The sequence below is a fragment of the Argentina silus genome (genome assembly GCF_951799395.1).
Source record: "Argentina silus genome assembly, chromosome: 22".
NCBI classification, from domain to species: Eukaryota; Metazoa; Chordata; class Actinopteri; order Argentiniformes; family Argentinidae; genus Argentina; species Argentina silus.
In genome coordinates this window covers 7,840,787-7,855,565 of record NC_139676.1, presented here as the reverse complement: position 1 = coordinate 7,855,565, position 14,779 = coordinate 7,840,787, and positions in this window count along the sequence as shown.

The window sequence follows — 14,779 nt, the reverse complement described above, 5'->3', positions numbered from 1 at the left end:
GGAGGCAGAAATCGGAGGACGGGGCTCATTGTAATATTTTAAGGAATATTTGAATACCATTCCTCATTCCATTCCAGGCTCATTGTAATACATGGAATGGAATGAGGGATGGTGGTTTGATACCATTCCTCATTCCGTTCCAGGCATTACAACGAGCCCCATCCTCCGATTTCTGCCTCCACCAGCCTCCGCTGACTTCCACCCATAGGTGTCCCCAGGGCCAGGGGATTGAAGAAGCCTGCTCTAAATCACATCTTATAAAACCAGTCATGTCACCCCCCAAAACAGCCTGTGGCTCAGCTGTCCAGATGAGCCCCTGTATGTCACTGTCCAGACAGGCAGGCAGGCAACGGTACGGGGCAGCCTGTCCCCTTCCAACAAGGACCCCATATGCTGTCTCCACACAAACGCCGATCCGATCGGGGATAAAGCCGAGATTGCATTGTTCGGGGGTGGAGAAAAAAAATAGCACCAATACCCAGGAGGCACTTTTTTGTCATTGTGACAGTGTTTTAAAACCCCCCCGTCCCTCCCTTCTCTCAAGCCCAGAGACTGCAGAAGGCCGGGTCATATATCTCTCACCATTATATGGATGTAAGGGGAGACTGAGATGACAGTGAAATATGAGCCCTACTCAAAGGGAGGGAAGGGACACGGCCTAAAGAGGGAACGCTGAGTCTCCTCGGTAGCCTGTAGGGGCTATGTTCCAAACCGGAGAGACAGATGCATACTTAGTCTGGCGAACTAAGACACTACCGGGTGTAGTAGTACACGAGAGTGAAAACAGGGGGGAAGAAATGTGGCTGAAATAAGCCGCGGTCCTCGGAGAGAACAGACTGTCCCTGTCCGCTGTGATATTACTCTGAGAGAACGAGGAGAGATGGAAGAGAGGGTGGGGGGTGAGGGGGGGGGGGGGGAGAAGGCGGGGTGGGGGGGGGGCGCAGCGAGGGGGTTGGGGGTCCTAAATCGAGGCCAAGGCCCCCGCGTCTTTAAGCTGTCACCTGGATGGAGGGCCGAAATATGACTTGGAGTTATTGCCGGAGCGCGGTGGTGATGATATAAGAATTACAGTACATGGATCACAGTGGATCGATACTGTGGGACAAAGTCATTATAGCGGAGGGCTAGAGTTCAATGTCTCCCCGGGGCTGCGAGATGGGAGCCTGCCTCTGTATTTATCACCCCGGCAATGATATAAGTTCTGTGTATCCATCCGAACACAAAGGGTCCGTGTGCCTGTATGTCAGCTTGTTCCTCTTCTACTTCTGAGGTTAATCTAATCCACCACCTGTATTGATTGGCTTAAGATGTTGATGCAGATTTTCAGAGAACACGAAAACATAGTCATAGTTTTGTATGAGCGGAGGAAATAAGGCTATCCTTTCAGAGGCGGAGTGTGTGTGTGTGGGTGTGTGCGTGCACGCTTGTGTATGTTTGTGTGTGTGCGCGTGCACGTGTGTCTGCTTATGCACGTGTGTGTGTGCACATGTGTGTGTGTGCGTGTGCGCATGCATGTATGTCAATGTGTGTCCTTGTATGTGTGTGTGTGCACGCTTGTGAACGTTTGTGTGTGTGTGTGTGTGTGTGTGTCTGCGCGCGCGTGTGTACACGCATGCATGTCTGTGTGTGAATCCTTGTATGTGTGTGTGTGTGTGTGTGTGTGTGTGTGTGTATGCATGCATGCATGTGTAAGTGGGTCTGCACACTCATGCACGTGTGTGTGTGTGTGTGTGTGTGTGTGTGTGTGTGTAATAAGTATGTGTGTACGTGTGTGTACACATCAGTCACAGACACGGAGAGTACTAGTCTCCTTACTCTCTCCCAGCAGTAGAGGGAGCCTGGACAGGCCAGGATCGATCCTCTCTGAGGCAGGAGAAATTAGGCATGAAATTAAAGCTGCCGTCAAAGGCCAGGCCAGGCCCGGCCCCGTGGACTGCTCCAACACTATTTATACTCTCAGGAGATGATGTCTCCATCACACTGATGAGAACTCTGGGCAGAGGGGGAGAGGGAGACGGAGAGGAAGACGGAGAGGAGGGAGAGGGGGGGAGAGAGAGACAGACAGACAGACAGACAGAGAGAGAGAGAGAGAGAGAGAGAGAGAGAGAGAGAGGAAGAAGGAAAGAGAGAAAGTGAGACATCATTTACACTCTAAAGCACGTGTCCAATCCAAGACAGAGAGAGCGCCGCTCTCTCTCTCTCTCTCTCTCTCTCCCTCTCTCTCTCCCCCTCTCTCTCTCCCCCCCTCTCTCTCTCCCTCTCCATCCACAGTGTCGCTGACCTGCCATTATTTATACTGCCAGCCGGGCCCAAGTGCAAGGGCAGCGCGGGCCGGAGCCCCCCCATTAATCACCTCCTCTGCTGGACGGAGAGAGGGCCAGGGTCAGCACCACTCACAGACAGCCCTGCACTGATGAGAGCGTATTTATAGATCAGATCAGGAAGGGAGGGGGAGCGAGGAGGGGAGGGGGAGAGAGAGAGGGAGAGAGAGAGGGGAGAGGTTGGGGTGGGGGGGGTTGTCTGGGTAGGTGGATGTGTGTGTGCGTGTGTGTGTGGGTGGGTGTGGGTGGGGGTGTGTGTATGTGTTGGTTTCGATAGGATAAGATGGTAAAAGACGTCAAGATAACATGCTACAAACGCACAATGATGGCACCAGGTGGTGAAACATGTTCACTCTGAATTGGAAACGGGTCTGAGATCGTGCATGGATGATACTGTATGCTTCGAAATTCAACAAAATGTGTGTCATCGGGGGTGTGTCTGTGTGTGGGTTGTGGTGTCTGTGTTTATGACAGAGTGTGGGGAGGGGTGGTTATGTGTGATGTTATATTGTAAGTGAAATCATTGAACACAAAATAAATACAATCAAATGACCACTGAGCCACTTGCTGCATTGACACCATTACCCTGTTACCCAGAGATAACAGCAGAGGGCGCTCTAACCACACATAGGAGAACCTATTACAGTCGCAAGGACATTTGTTGTGTCTGACAGAATTCAAAAAGACACCGAATTCTCCTGACAATACAGTAAACAAGACAGTTTGAATGATCGACACAAGTACCTATTATGGATTCCAAAATAGAGAAGAAGAAAAAAATTAAAAGCATTAAAATCTTGTCTACAGTTTGGACACCGTATAATTTCATAGCAATTTATCCGGATGGTAAAATAAAATGACTTTGAGTTCACATGTGTGTCACTGGCCTATGTCCATCAGCACCACTGATTGGCCAGCGTGGTGCTATAATAGCTGTAGGCCAGAGGGACCGTCGCTGGCCAAACTGGCTATGGCGGACCACGGAATGACAGGTTTTCCTTCTCTCTCTCTCTCTCCGTCCTCCTCCTCCCTGAATCAATGGTATTGGTTTGTGACACGACGTTCAAACGCCTCTGCTGCTGCAAAAAAAAATCGACGATTGGCAGTGGGCCTCATTTGGCTTTTTGTAAATGTGCAGTTTTCCAAACTGTTGTTGAGTCGTCAAATACTGTGTATATCTGTGTTTGTGGTCACTATGGCTGTGGGTCAAATGGTTTTTTTTTGTATTTGTTTTTTTTTATTATAATTGCTGACTTGCTGACTTGCTGACTTGGACTTTAAGGTAGGCGTCATCTGTGTTGTTGTTTCTATAATCAGAGTGCCGCTCAGAAATGTTAGAGGTCTCTCTGAAAGTCTTTTCTTCTGAATAACCTCTGTGCCCCTCACCCTCACCCCTCTCCCCGCACCCGTCACCCCCTCTCCCCACCACCCCTCACCCCACCACCCCTCACCCCTTCTCACCCTAGGCAGCTAAAGGACAGTAACATGAGGCCAGGGTGCCATGTCCTAACGTTGCAGCCTAGACAGCGGAGGTGTTGTCGTGACACACACACACACACACACACACACACACACACACACACACACACACACACTCACACACACACACACACACACACACACACACACACACACACACACTCACACACTCAAACACACACACACACACACACACACACACACACACACACACACACACACTACAGGGCCCTAGCTGCCTCTAGTCTATCCAAACACGACCCCCCAGGATTTGACGGACAGCGCGGCAGATAGGGCGGGTGTTTGATCGATAAGCACCCCACCCCCCTGCTACTCCACTGACAGCTCCTGTCAAGTGTCCAGTGAGACCCGGTATCAAATGGATCAACCCTTTACCCCCCCCGCCCCCCGCCCCCCGCCCCCCCCACACACACACACACTCTGCCCCCCCTCCCCTCTCTCCACCCCTCCCTCTCCATCCCCCCTCTATGCCCCCCTCTGAAGGGAAACTTGTCACTGACTGAGACTGTCACATACCAGTCAGGTGCTTTCAACGCTCTGATAATGTGCCATGGAATCTGGCCCTGACTGTTATCCTAACTGTAAAGGGAGAAGGACAGATTGTTTGGCATACTTGTCGAAAGTTCCTTCATGCGTTCTCTCTCTCTCTCTCTCTCTCTCTCTCCCTCTCTCTGTCTCCCCCCCCCCTCTCTCTGCCTCTCTCTCTCGCTCTCCTACCGCTTCCTGACCTTCATTACCGGATCCAGAGGCTTCCTATCTTATGGTCATGTCAAAAACCTCAGAATCCAAAAAATCCAGGCGTTGTCCGTTTCAGCTGGACATCTGGACAGCTGGGCTCTGATGCACGAGCCAATGTCAGAGCTTGCGTGTGTGATTGTATTACAAGACCTCTCAGAGGATGACGAGATTCCCTTTGAATCAAGGACAGGCATGTCTATATACGTGCACCATTAGATACAGGTAAAGCACACAATAGAATTCCATTATTATTCCATTATTATTATCATTATTATCATGACTGAATGTGATGGGCAATAGTAGGCCACAATGATGAACATTGCTATAGGCACATAACTGTACAGTGTCACCAAGGGAGGCTGGTGGAAGTAGAAATCGGAGGACGGGCTCATTGTAATGCATGGAATGGAATGAGGAATGGTATCAAACACATACCATTACTCATTCCATTCCATGCATTACAATGGGCCCGTCCTCCGATTTCTACCTCAAGCAGCCTCCACTGAGTGTCACCCTGAGGACAAGACTTCTGAAGACTTAAAGGCTACTTTAGGATACTCAGGTTCCTTGTTAAAGAGACATGCCGCTACTTTATATTTCTCAACAGAGGAGAGGTTTTCCGTGACCCACATCGCAGATGGTGGTGGAGGAGATGAAGGAGGTGGAGGAGGAGAAGGTGGAGGTGGAGGAGGAGGCGCAGGGGAGATGTCTGAAGTCCCGGGAAAGTGTTTGGTCCCCCCACCGAGGAGGCAATCGCATTCTTGGGTGCTTAACACATCGACGGGTCCCAAACTGGGACGTAGTAGATGCCGGGTCGCCGGACCTCTGGCGTGGGTAACAGGGGGGGGTGGGGTGGGGTGGGGGGGGGAGTGGGGGGTGAGGAGATAGTGGCGCTGATTGACGTCTAAAGAGCGACAAAAATGTCCCCAGTTGGAATGCGCCAATCTCCTCAGGGCTCGTGTTCTAATGTGTCCCACAGCAAATTGTTAAAAGCATTCCAACCCTGCGGAAGGGGGGACAGTCACATTAGGGGACAGTCTCGCGCTAAAAGAAGAGTTCTTTGTTTGTTTACCATCGAAGAGGATGAACAGTATCCAGACAACCGGCCAATGAGGTTACTGATAGGTCCTATTCATAGATGGATGTACTGTATTTCACACAAGAAAAAACAAAAACAATTCTGGCCAATTATGTACTTGTCCTTAACGCACTTTGATCATTTCCTCCATGGTGACATTCAGGACAATTAGAAAAATTTTCCTGGTTCAGAACGGCGAAATAAACTCATCATCTCCTCCACTACCTTGCAGTGGTATCCATTTCATATCCACACACCCGCTCGACTTTACAACAGGCCCTGAATCCCAGAGAAAGTGGTTAACTGGGGGTTCGAAAAGCAGCTTGGTGGTCCCTGAACTCTGCGGTTGTCCCCCCCCCCCCACCCCCCCAACCCCCCTAACCCCCCACCCACCCAGGCAGCAGTCTTGCTGTGAGCCGGGGTCGTTCGGTACCAGAGGTTAAACCGCACGACATGGTGGGGCGAACGGGTCCTACTTACATGGCCTGATTGGTTCCCCAGGTTGTGAAGCAGACGAGGAGAGAAGAGAGAGGGAGGGGGGAGGGGAGGGGAGAGGAGGGGAGGGGAGGGAGGTAGAGATGGAGGGAGAGGGAGGATGACAGAAAAGGAGGGAGACAGAAGGGGAGAGAAGAGAAAAGGGGAGAGGGGGAGAGAGAGAGAGAGAGAGAGATAGAAAGAGAGAATGCAAGAAAGACAGAAAGACTTTGCTTTAATGTTACTGTTAATACATATAATACATATATACTGCTTATACTGCACTGCCTATACAGCTCATATGCTGCTTATACTATTCATACTGCATTCTATTTATTCTGCTTATAATGTTACTGCTAATACATATACTGCTACACTGCACTACTTATACTTATACTGCACTACTTATACTGCACTACCTGTATATATTAGATTAGATTAGATTAGATTCAACTTTATTGTCATTGTGCAGAGTACAAGTACAGAGACAACGAAATGCAGTTAGCGTCTAACCAGAAGTGCAAAATAGCAGAAAGTGCAATGAACAGTATTTACAGGTAGTGCAATATATGATCAGTAGTAGTGCAGTATGATATAGTATAATATAAGCAGTATAATATAGCAGTGCAGTATAGCAGTATGTGAGTAGCAGTAGCATTATAGCAGAATAAATAGTTACAGTATGAGCAGTGTAGCAGCATATATTGTTCACACTGCACTTTTTTGCACTTCTGGTTAGACGCTAACTGCATTTCGTTGTCTCTGTACTTGTACTCTGCACAATGACAATGAAGTTTAATCTAATCTAATCTAATCTAAGGAAAGAGACAGAGGAGTCCTATTTCCATGACGCAATGACCAGGGTTTTACAGTGAATTTTACTGCAGCGGTGAGGCTGGTGCAGTATGGGATAGGTGGAGGTCCTGGGATGCCAGGGTCTTACCCCCAATGGATTAGTTATACACAGAGACATCTCAGTGGTTTTCCTGACAGTAGGCCTATTCATTTATTCATTCATCGAACTGTGGATTGGATGTAGACAATACGTATGTATTGTATTTGGCTACAATTAAAAGTAACACATATATATAGTGTATACATTTTAAATCTTCCCTCAAGAATTACCTACAATGACCTTCTGGTTTTGTCCCCGTTCAACTTTCATTATGAGAGTCATATGTATAATATTACAATATAATATAATAATAATTATAATAATATTTATTTATATTTATAAATGGCTGTTTTGCCTATCATAATTTCTACGCCGTTACTCAATATGTATTGAGTTTGGCACGACTACTCCAGTGGTGACAGACTAAATATAGGCCAGTTTTTTTTAAAGATCCATTCAGCCGTTTTCATTAAAACAGATTGTGGGAACATTTAGCATTTTTGATGGCAAATGTTTTGCGGGACAATAACAAAAACTAAAAAAATACAACTTTGTTGATAAGGAGATGGCCACGAGAAAATGTAGTAGTAACATGAAGCAGTGCATCAAAATAGTCCATCGAAATCACTACAAGTTAATGTGCAGCAGTTTTCATTAAAGTCCATCTTTTGCTATTTTGCTTTCCCATGTTAAGTCAATGGATGAAATGTCTATGCTACTACATGCTAATACATGGGACAGAATTTATACAAATCTGGTGAAAATGAATCATGTTTCTATGACAACAAATGCCACCAGGATGGTTAGCTAGCCACTGCGCTAACTCAAGGTCACTGTTTAAGTCCCAACCTCTCTCAGGTTACAACATTAGCCTACTAACTTATGATAGACAAATGTAAGTAAAATTATGGTTACTGTTGGCAATTAGCATTTTCTTCATGCCATGGCTAATGTATGTTTGAGAGCATAATCTATATCAACTGCAAATATACCGTAGATAGGCTGTCAGATTTAAGAGTTAGGGTGCTCAATTGAATTTCCTGTCTTTTTCGGCATTTGACAACTCTAAAAATCGAACTTAAAACATGTTTGTATTCTAAATCAATCTGCACACTTTCCGTTGCAAAAGATATTCATAGCTACGAATGCTATCATTCTCTCGTTGTAGACATATCCCTGAATACTGGCCTTGCGATTCACTTGATGAATGTCTTTGGGCCATGTTGTTCTTCTTTCAGCAAGCCCATTCAATATACAACACATTCAGAAGAAATGACATATATGGCATGTCGGTATGTGCATGTGGCCACAGAGGCATGTCAGAAGCTGTCACCCGGCCAGGACAATAGCCTGGGACCTGAGAACTGCAACATGTCTTTTTATTCTATTCTATTCCATCTTGTATGGAACACAAATTAGTTCTAATCTAGAGGGATCAAATGAGTTCTGGAGGGATGTTCATCTCTGGTCCTGGCGACAGAGCTACTGGGCTGTGCAGTGCATGGTGACAGCTTCTGACTCGGTTTATCCCTTACGGTGGTTATTAGGCTCTTATTCCAGGCCAGCTTCAACACACACACACACACACACACACACACACACACACACACACACACACACACACACACACACACACACACACACACACGCACACCTTCATCATGATCCAGACTGATTATTGATTATTTGATTATTGACCATGATTAGTTGATCAATGTACTAGTGCTGGACTGGAAGAAAAGCCAGTCACAATCGAGGGCCTCTCCGTCAGAGAACTCTAACTAGGCTACCTAGCCTAGCCTAGCGCTAAACCCCAGTAGTCCTGTGACGGTGCTAAACCCCAGTAGTCCTGTGGCCCAGCCAGGCAGTGTAGAGAGACACAGGGTTAAGCCAGCGTGGGGTGAGGAGGAGATAGAGGCTGGACACAGCCCCATGAATCCTGCAGTCTCTGCAGCCTTCACACAGCATGGTAAAATAATTAAGCTAGCCTTTGAAGAAGACTAAACAAACACAACAGTACTCAACACTGGGATGGCTTTTTCTTTTTTTTTCTCTCTCTCTCTCTCTCTCTCTCTCTCTCTCTCTGTGCAGCCATGGCTCTCCTCCGAATTCCAGCTCCAAAGCAGGCCTCCCCTTCTCTGCTTTCTCACTTTGTTTTCTCTCTCTCTCTCTCTCTCTCTCTCTCTCTTTCTCTTTGTGTGTGTGTGTGTGTGTGTGTATGTGTGTGTGTGTGTGTGTGACTCCCCCTCTGACTCTGTCCCCCCCCCTCTCACTTTGTATCTCTTTCTGTCTCCCCCCCCCCTCCCCCCTTCTCTCTCTCTCCCCCCTCCTTTCATTGTATACCTTGTGCACTCACCCGGAGTGGGGTCTCCAGGGAAGAGGGGTAGGGGGTGGAGTAGCGGTGGGGGGGGGTGGGGTGTGTGTGTGTGTGTGTGTGTGTGTGTGTGGGGGGGGGGGGGGGTGAAGGAGGGATGGAGGGTGGGGGGGGGGGGATGGAGGGGCCAGGTGAGTCATAGGTCAGTTTTTTTTTTTTTTTTACATCTTCTTATGTTGGCTTTAAACCCAGGGAAAGGCTGTTGGAGTACTTTGCCGGTAATCCATAACTGTTATGATACTACTAAATCCCCATCGTTAAGTGGGTTTTAAAACATTGGACAATAAAAAATTAATCGGAAAGCTTGCGATTGTTATTCTCTGTAGATTGCATGGCTATGCATGGACTGCATCAACATGTCACATGGGAGGGGGGGGCGGGGGATTCTAGCATGTTTTGAGAACATGTTTTTTTAGTCGTATAAATAAAACAGCGGATACAGTAGGCTTGTTACCCCATACCTTTAGATCAGGGGAGCCTGGCGGAGGTAGACAGACGGAAGACGAGACGACGGAAAAAAAACCGGAAGACGAGCTCGCTGTAATGCATACTGCTTTAGATACAGTAAAGCCTCAATGTGGTATTGAAGGGAGATCTATCTTAATATCCCTCTGTACCTCCTCAAGGTCTCAATTCCGCATGCCTCTCCTCTTTTTGCAAGCCTTGGATAAAGTGTACACGTGTAAAAGTTCTCTTAATAACACAGGCCTACATGCAGTACAATGCAGGTCAGTTGAGGTTTCATTGTACCACAAAACTTCATTGGACCGTTGTTTGAGGAGACCAGTCACCTCCTCCTATACTTTCCCATGTGAGGCTACTGGCTACCTACAGGAGACTAATCGAATTAAATACCAATCAGCATCTCTCCCACACCTGGGATAAAACCATGGCGGTATTTGGACCAGCATTGTAGAACCCGAGAGAACAGAGGCTCTCACGTCTCAGATTTCCAGCAGCCAAAGGAACCCTATAGCCCGTCACGGCTACCATCGAGACTGCGATATACCCCAGTGACAGCCACCTTCTCCAACACAAACACCGGCGTGGAACACAACCCCACACCGAAACAGATCCATGTAAAATGTAACCGGTACGGAAAGCTGGAGGAACAATAGGATTATAAAAGCCACTCTGAGATGCTATTCGAGCAGCGGCGCCTTCGTTCGACAGGATTCTCACCAACTGTTTTTTTTGTATTATTATTCACCTCTTGGATGAGTGTGAGGAAGGGATTTTAAAAGCAGGAGGAGTGTGATCTCACCAAAGGGCTTTGATGGTGATGATGCATCAGGGACATTACGTTCACGTCCAAAATTCTTGGTTCTCTTTCTCATCTTTCAGGATCCTTAAGTGTTGAGGGTGCGCTGTGGCTTAGAACGTGAAGGGGGGGGGGGCGCTGTTTGGTCTGAGGTCTGAGCTGTTGGCTGGGGATGGATGGATGGATGGATGGATGGATGGATGGATGGGGGGGGGGTGAAAGTGGGACTAGTGGTGTGGTACCTATAGGGGATAAGTCCACTTCAGTCCAAGAAAAGACAAGGAGGGAGAGACAGAGACAGAGAGATAGAAAGGGAAGAAGGCGGGGAGAGAGAGAGAGAGAAAGAGAGAGAGAGAAAGAGAGAGAGAGCCAGTGGGAGTGAGAGAGAATCAGAGTGAGAGTGAGCGAGAGTCAGAGGGAGGAAGAGAAAGAAAGAGAGGGGGAGAGAGAAAGTGGGGGAGAGAGAAAGTGAGCAAGCAAGGCAGATTCCCTGAGGTCCATTGAATTTCCTCTCTTTCTTCTTTTCCCCCTTTTCATGGTCCTCTCCCCCTCTCTCCCTCCTCTCCCCCTCTCTCCCTCCCTCTCCCTCCCAGGTCCACACAGCTGTTTCGGGGCCGGGGGCCACTTCTCCTGTGCAGAGATGAAACAGGGAGCCGCGCTCTAAGCAACCCTGCAGGTAGGCCTGCTAAACCCATTGCTCTGTCCGTTGCCCAACGCAAGAAATAAAAAAAAAGAGGGGAGAGGGAAAGAGAGAGAGAGGGGAGAGGATAGAGAAGGGAAGGGGATGGAGATGGAGGGATGGGAGTTGTGTGTGTGTGTGTGTGTGTGTGTGTGTCTGTTGGGGGGGGGGGGGGGGGGGGGTATCACCCCAAATACCAGGAATGATGTCTGCTTTTATTGACTTTGTTAAACCGTTTTCAATGCTACTTCCTATGTGTTTACAAGACAGTAAATCACAGTCCATTCGTGGGGAGGGGGGGGGGGGTCATGAGTCACGGGGGAGAGGACAGCTTCAAGCCAACTGCAACTTTCTACCTCATTGCCAGGACCTCACCCTACCTCCACCTCTACCTACAAGGGTTGCGATTTTTAGAAGGGGTGATTTTTAGACCCCCTCTCTTCTTCATTCATATCCATGCTGGTGGTCTTCCCCGATCAAAACATCACCAATGCATCCGTCCGCAATGTAATCGTTAATAAACGTCTAGTTTTTATACGGAAAAAGCGACAGGCCGCCTCAGTCTTTTAAACGCATCCTCCACCAAAGACGAAGACCCCATACTATTCTGCACACACACACACACACACACACACACACACACACACACACACACACACACACACACACACACACACACACACACACACACGATTCTAAACTAACTGTTATTTAAATGCAGGCTTAGCTGCTACAGTACACAGACCTGCAATGTTGAGAAATTGACCCCGCTCCAATGTTTTTATCCAAAAAGATTTGTTTTATGGGAAAATTGGTTCCCTTTAATCACTTCTAAGCAGCAGGGCAATCCCAGACACTCGTTTCAGACAGTCAAAAACCCATTCCCCCTCTCAACGCCCGTTAAACATGAATAAATACTTCAGGCATGGCAGCCCAGTCATTCAGTGAGATCGCAGACTTAATTTTCCAAATTTTCTCGGCGTAACAATTTTCTCAGGCGGTGGGACCGTACACCCCCAGTCCCCTCCACCCACCCACCCAACCCCACCCCATGCCAAATGGCCACTGTGTGTCTGCTCTGAATGGTAGACAGCCCCCCCCCACACCACCCGCCCCAACCCTAACCCGCTCTAGAAGATTACCTCACTCTAATCGACCCTCTGAGTAACAGTGCTATTAGTCTCTCTCTCTACCTCTGACTCTCTACCTCCCCCTCTCTCTCTCTCTCTCTACCTCTCTCTCTCTCTCTCTCTCTACCTCCCTCTCTCTCTCTCTCTCTCTCTCTACCTCTGACTCTCTACCTCCCTCTCTCTCTCTCTACCTCCCTCTCTCTCTCTCTCTCCCCCTCTCTCTTTCTCTCATTCCCCCCTCTCTTTTTTCTTCTTCTTTCTCCCACCAGCTCCAGTTGGCTCACAGATTGACTTTAAGCTTAATTGAGTGGCAAGAAAAGGTCAAGGCATTTCGAACCCAAGCCAGTCTCAAGCCTAGGTGTCTTTATGGAGTAGATATGAATTGATGTTTCTAGCAAAGCGAATGGCACACTGTAGTTGCCATGTCTCTACGGAGCCAAGTTATCCTGCACTTGTAAAGCTTTTTTCACTGTGACTGTATTGGGGACATTGTTTCAACAAGCCAGGCGGTTCCAGATACACACTTTCCAGATGAAAACATTGAGGTTGTCACAGGCACATTATGGTTTATATAGCTGCAATAACAGACAACCGGTACCACAATTATAACACATAGTGGTTTAGGACTGCAGAATGGGTTTTCTCTTGCTGTGCGGCGGTTGAGAAACCACCGAGGTTGGTTTGTGCTGGGTGGTGGCGAGTGACAGGGCCAAGGCAGGTGACACTGACAATCCACAATTCTCATACTTTCTTTCTTTCTTTCTTTTGTCCTTTCTTTCCACATCGGGAACCTCTAGTCTGTCATTCTTCCCCCCCCCCCTCTCTCTTCCCTCTAGTCTATGGTGTCTACCTTTCCATTGCCCATTCCTTATGGCAGTGTGTATTTTTATGTCTCACATTAGCTCTGGGAATAATACCTCTGTGAACGCTCGTCGTCTGCTCTGGGCCCTTTCAGACGTTCAGTCACTCCTCCTCTAAGAATAACCGGCGAGCACTCTTGCCAAAAAAAGTTACTTTTTTTCTTCTTCTTCTTCTTCTTCTTCTTCTTCTTCTTCTTCTTCTTCTTCTTCTTCTTCTTTTTCTTTACAGCCTCTGGTGATGCTCTCTCTGTAGCGGTTTGATACCAAAGCTTTGTATTAGATCCCCGGCCTAAATGTGAAAAGCAGCTTGGGCTTCGGGCTACGGGGACTCTGAGGGAAATGCAACAGTGTGGGGAACAAGGGCAACACTTGGAGCCGGTTTTCGGCTCTCTACAACTCTTCTCAAACTCGTTAGAGGCTTTAGAGGGCCAGGAAAGCTGGTCACCAGAGAGCACCCGAAGTACAGGCAGGCAGGCAGTTAGGTATGTAGAATGTGAAATAAAAAATGATAGCTTTTGAATGAGGTTTTGAGAAACCCCCGAAAAATGTTTTCCTTCAAGCGCTTGCAGCAGAACGTCTGGAGAACTTTTTATTTTTTACATAAACATGTCCTGCAGGTCACCTCTACAAATGTCATTTGGGTTAAATTTGTCCTCCGAGGGGAAATTGCTTCTAAATTACAGGTAGCTGTTGGATGATGTTACCGTACGGGGGAGTCAAAGTCAAAGAGGCCCGTCCACTATGTATTCCACAGCCATCCTTTTAAGAGAAGGGAAAAACTGATGGCTGAGACTTAAAGGGATGAATAACTTGTATTTTTACACCTAGAACAAACTCCCAGGATACATTGTCTCTGCACTGCAACCCATGCCAACATTCCTGGCCACCAGCTGAACAACAGTCTTGAAGGCGGACAATTGGAGGAGGCAGACAGAACTCTCACACAGTACACACACACACACACCACCTCAGTGATGCCTCTGGGGGTTCTAGAATGGCAGTCAAGCTCCTTCAGTCCTTTGTCAAGCTGCTCGGCGTCCAGAATTCACATCCGCAAGTGAGCTTGCAATTTGTGCATGCATTCTATAGAACTAATGTACTTTTTGGGGGTAAATCATGATATATGTATATATTCTCAGTCTCAGTCTTGATACAAAAATACTCAAGAGCCACAATTAGCATGTGTATCAACATGTGGATTTCGTATATGAACGTACGATCGTGGTTTCAGAGAGGTCGAAATACGCCCAGAACAAAGTGCTGAACCGTTCCAGGTGGCAAAACCACTTGTTGCAGTGTCCCTCTGGAACTAATAAGGCAGGTACATTTTCACCCTCTAAATCCCTAACTTTGGCTGAAACGACTGATTTACTGCAAAGAATTTGACTGAATTGAGATAATTACACATTTTACACTTGAACAGCTGTTCGGCGTAGCCCACAAAAAGGTTCCCACCACATTCAGAGGGA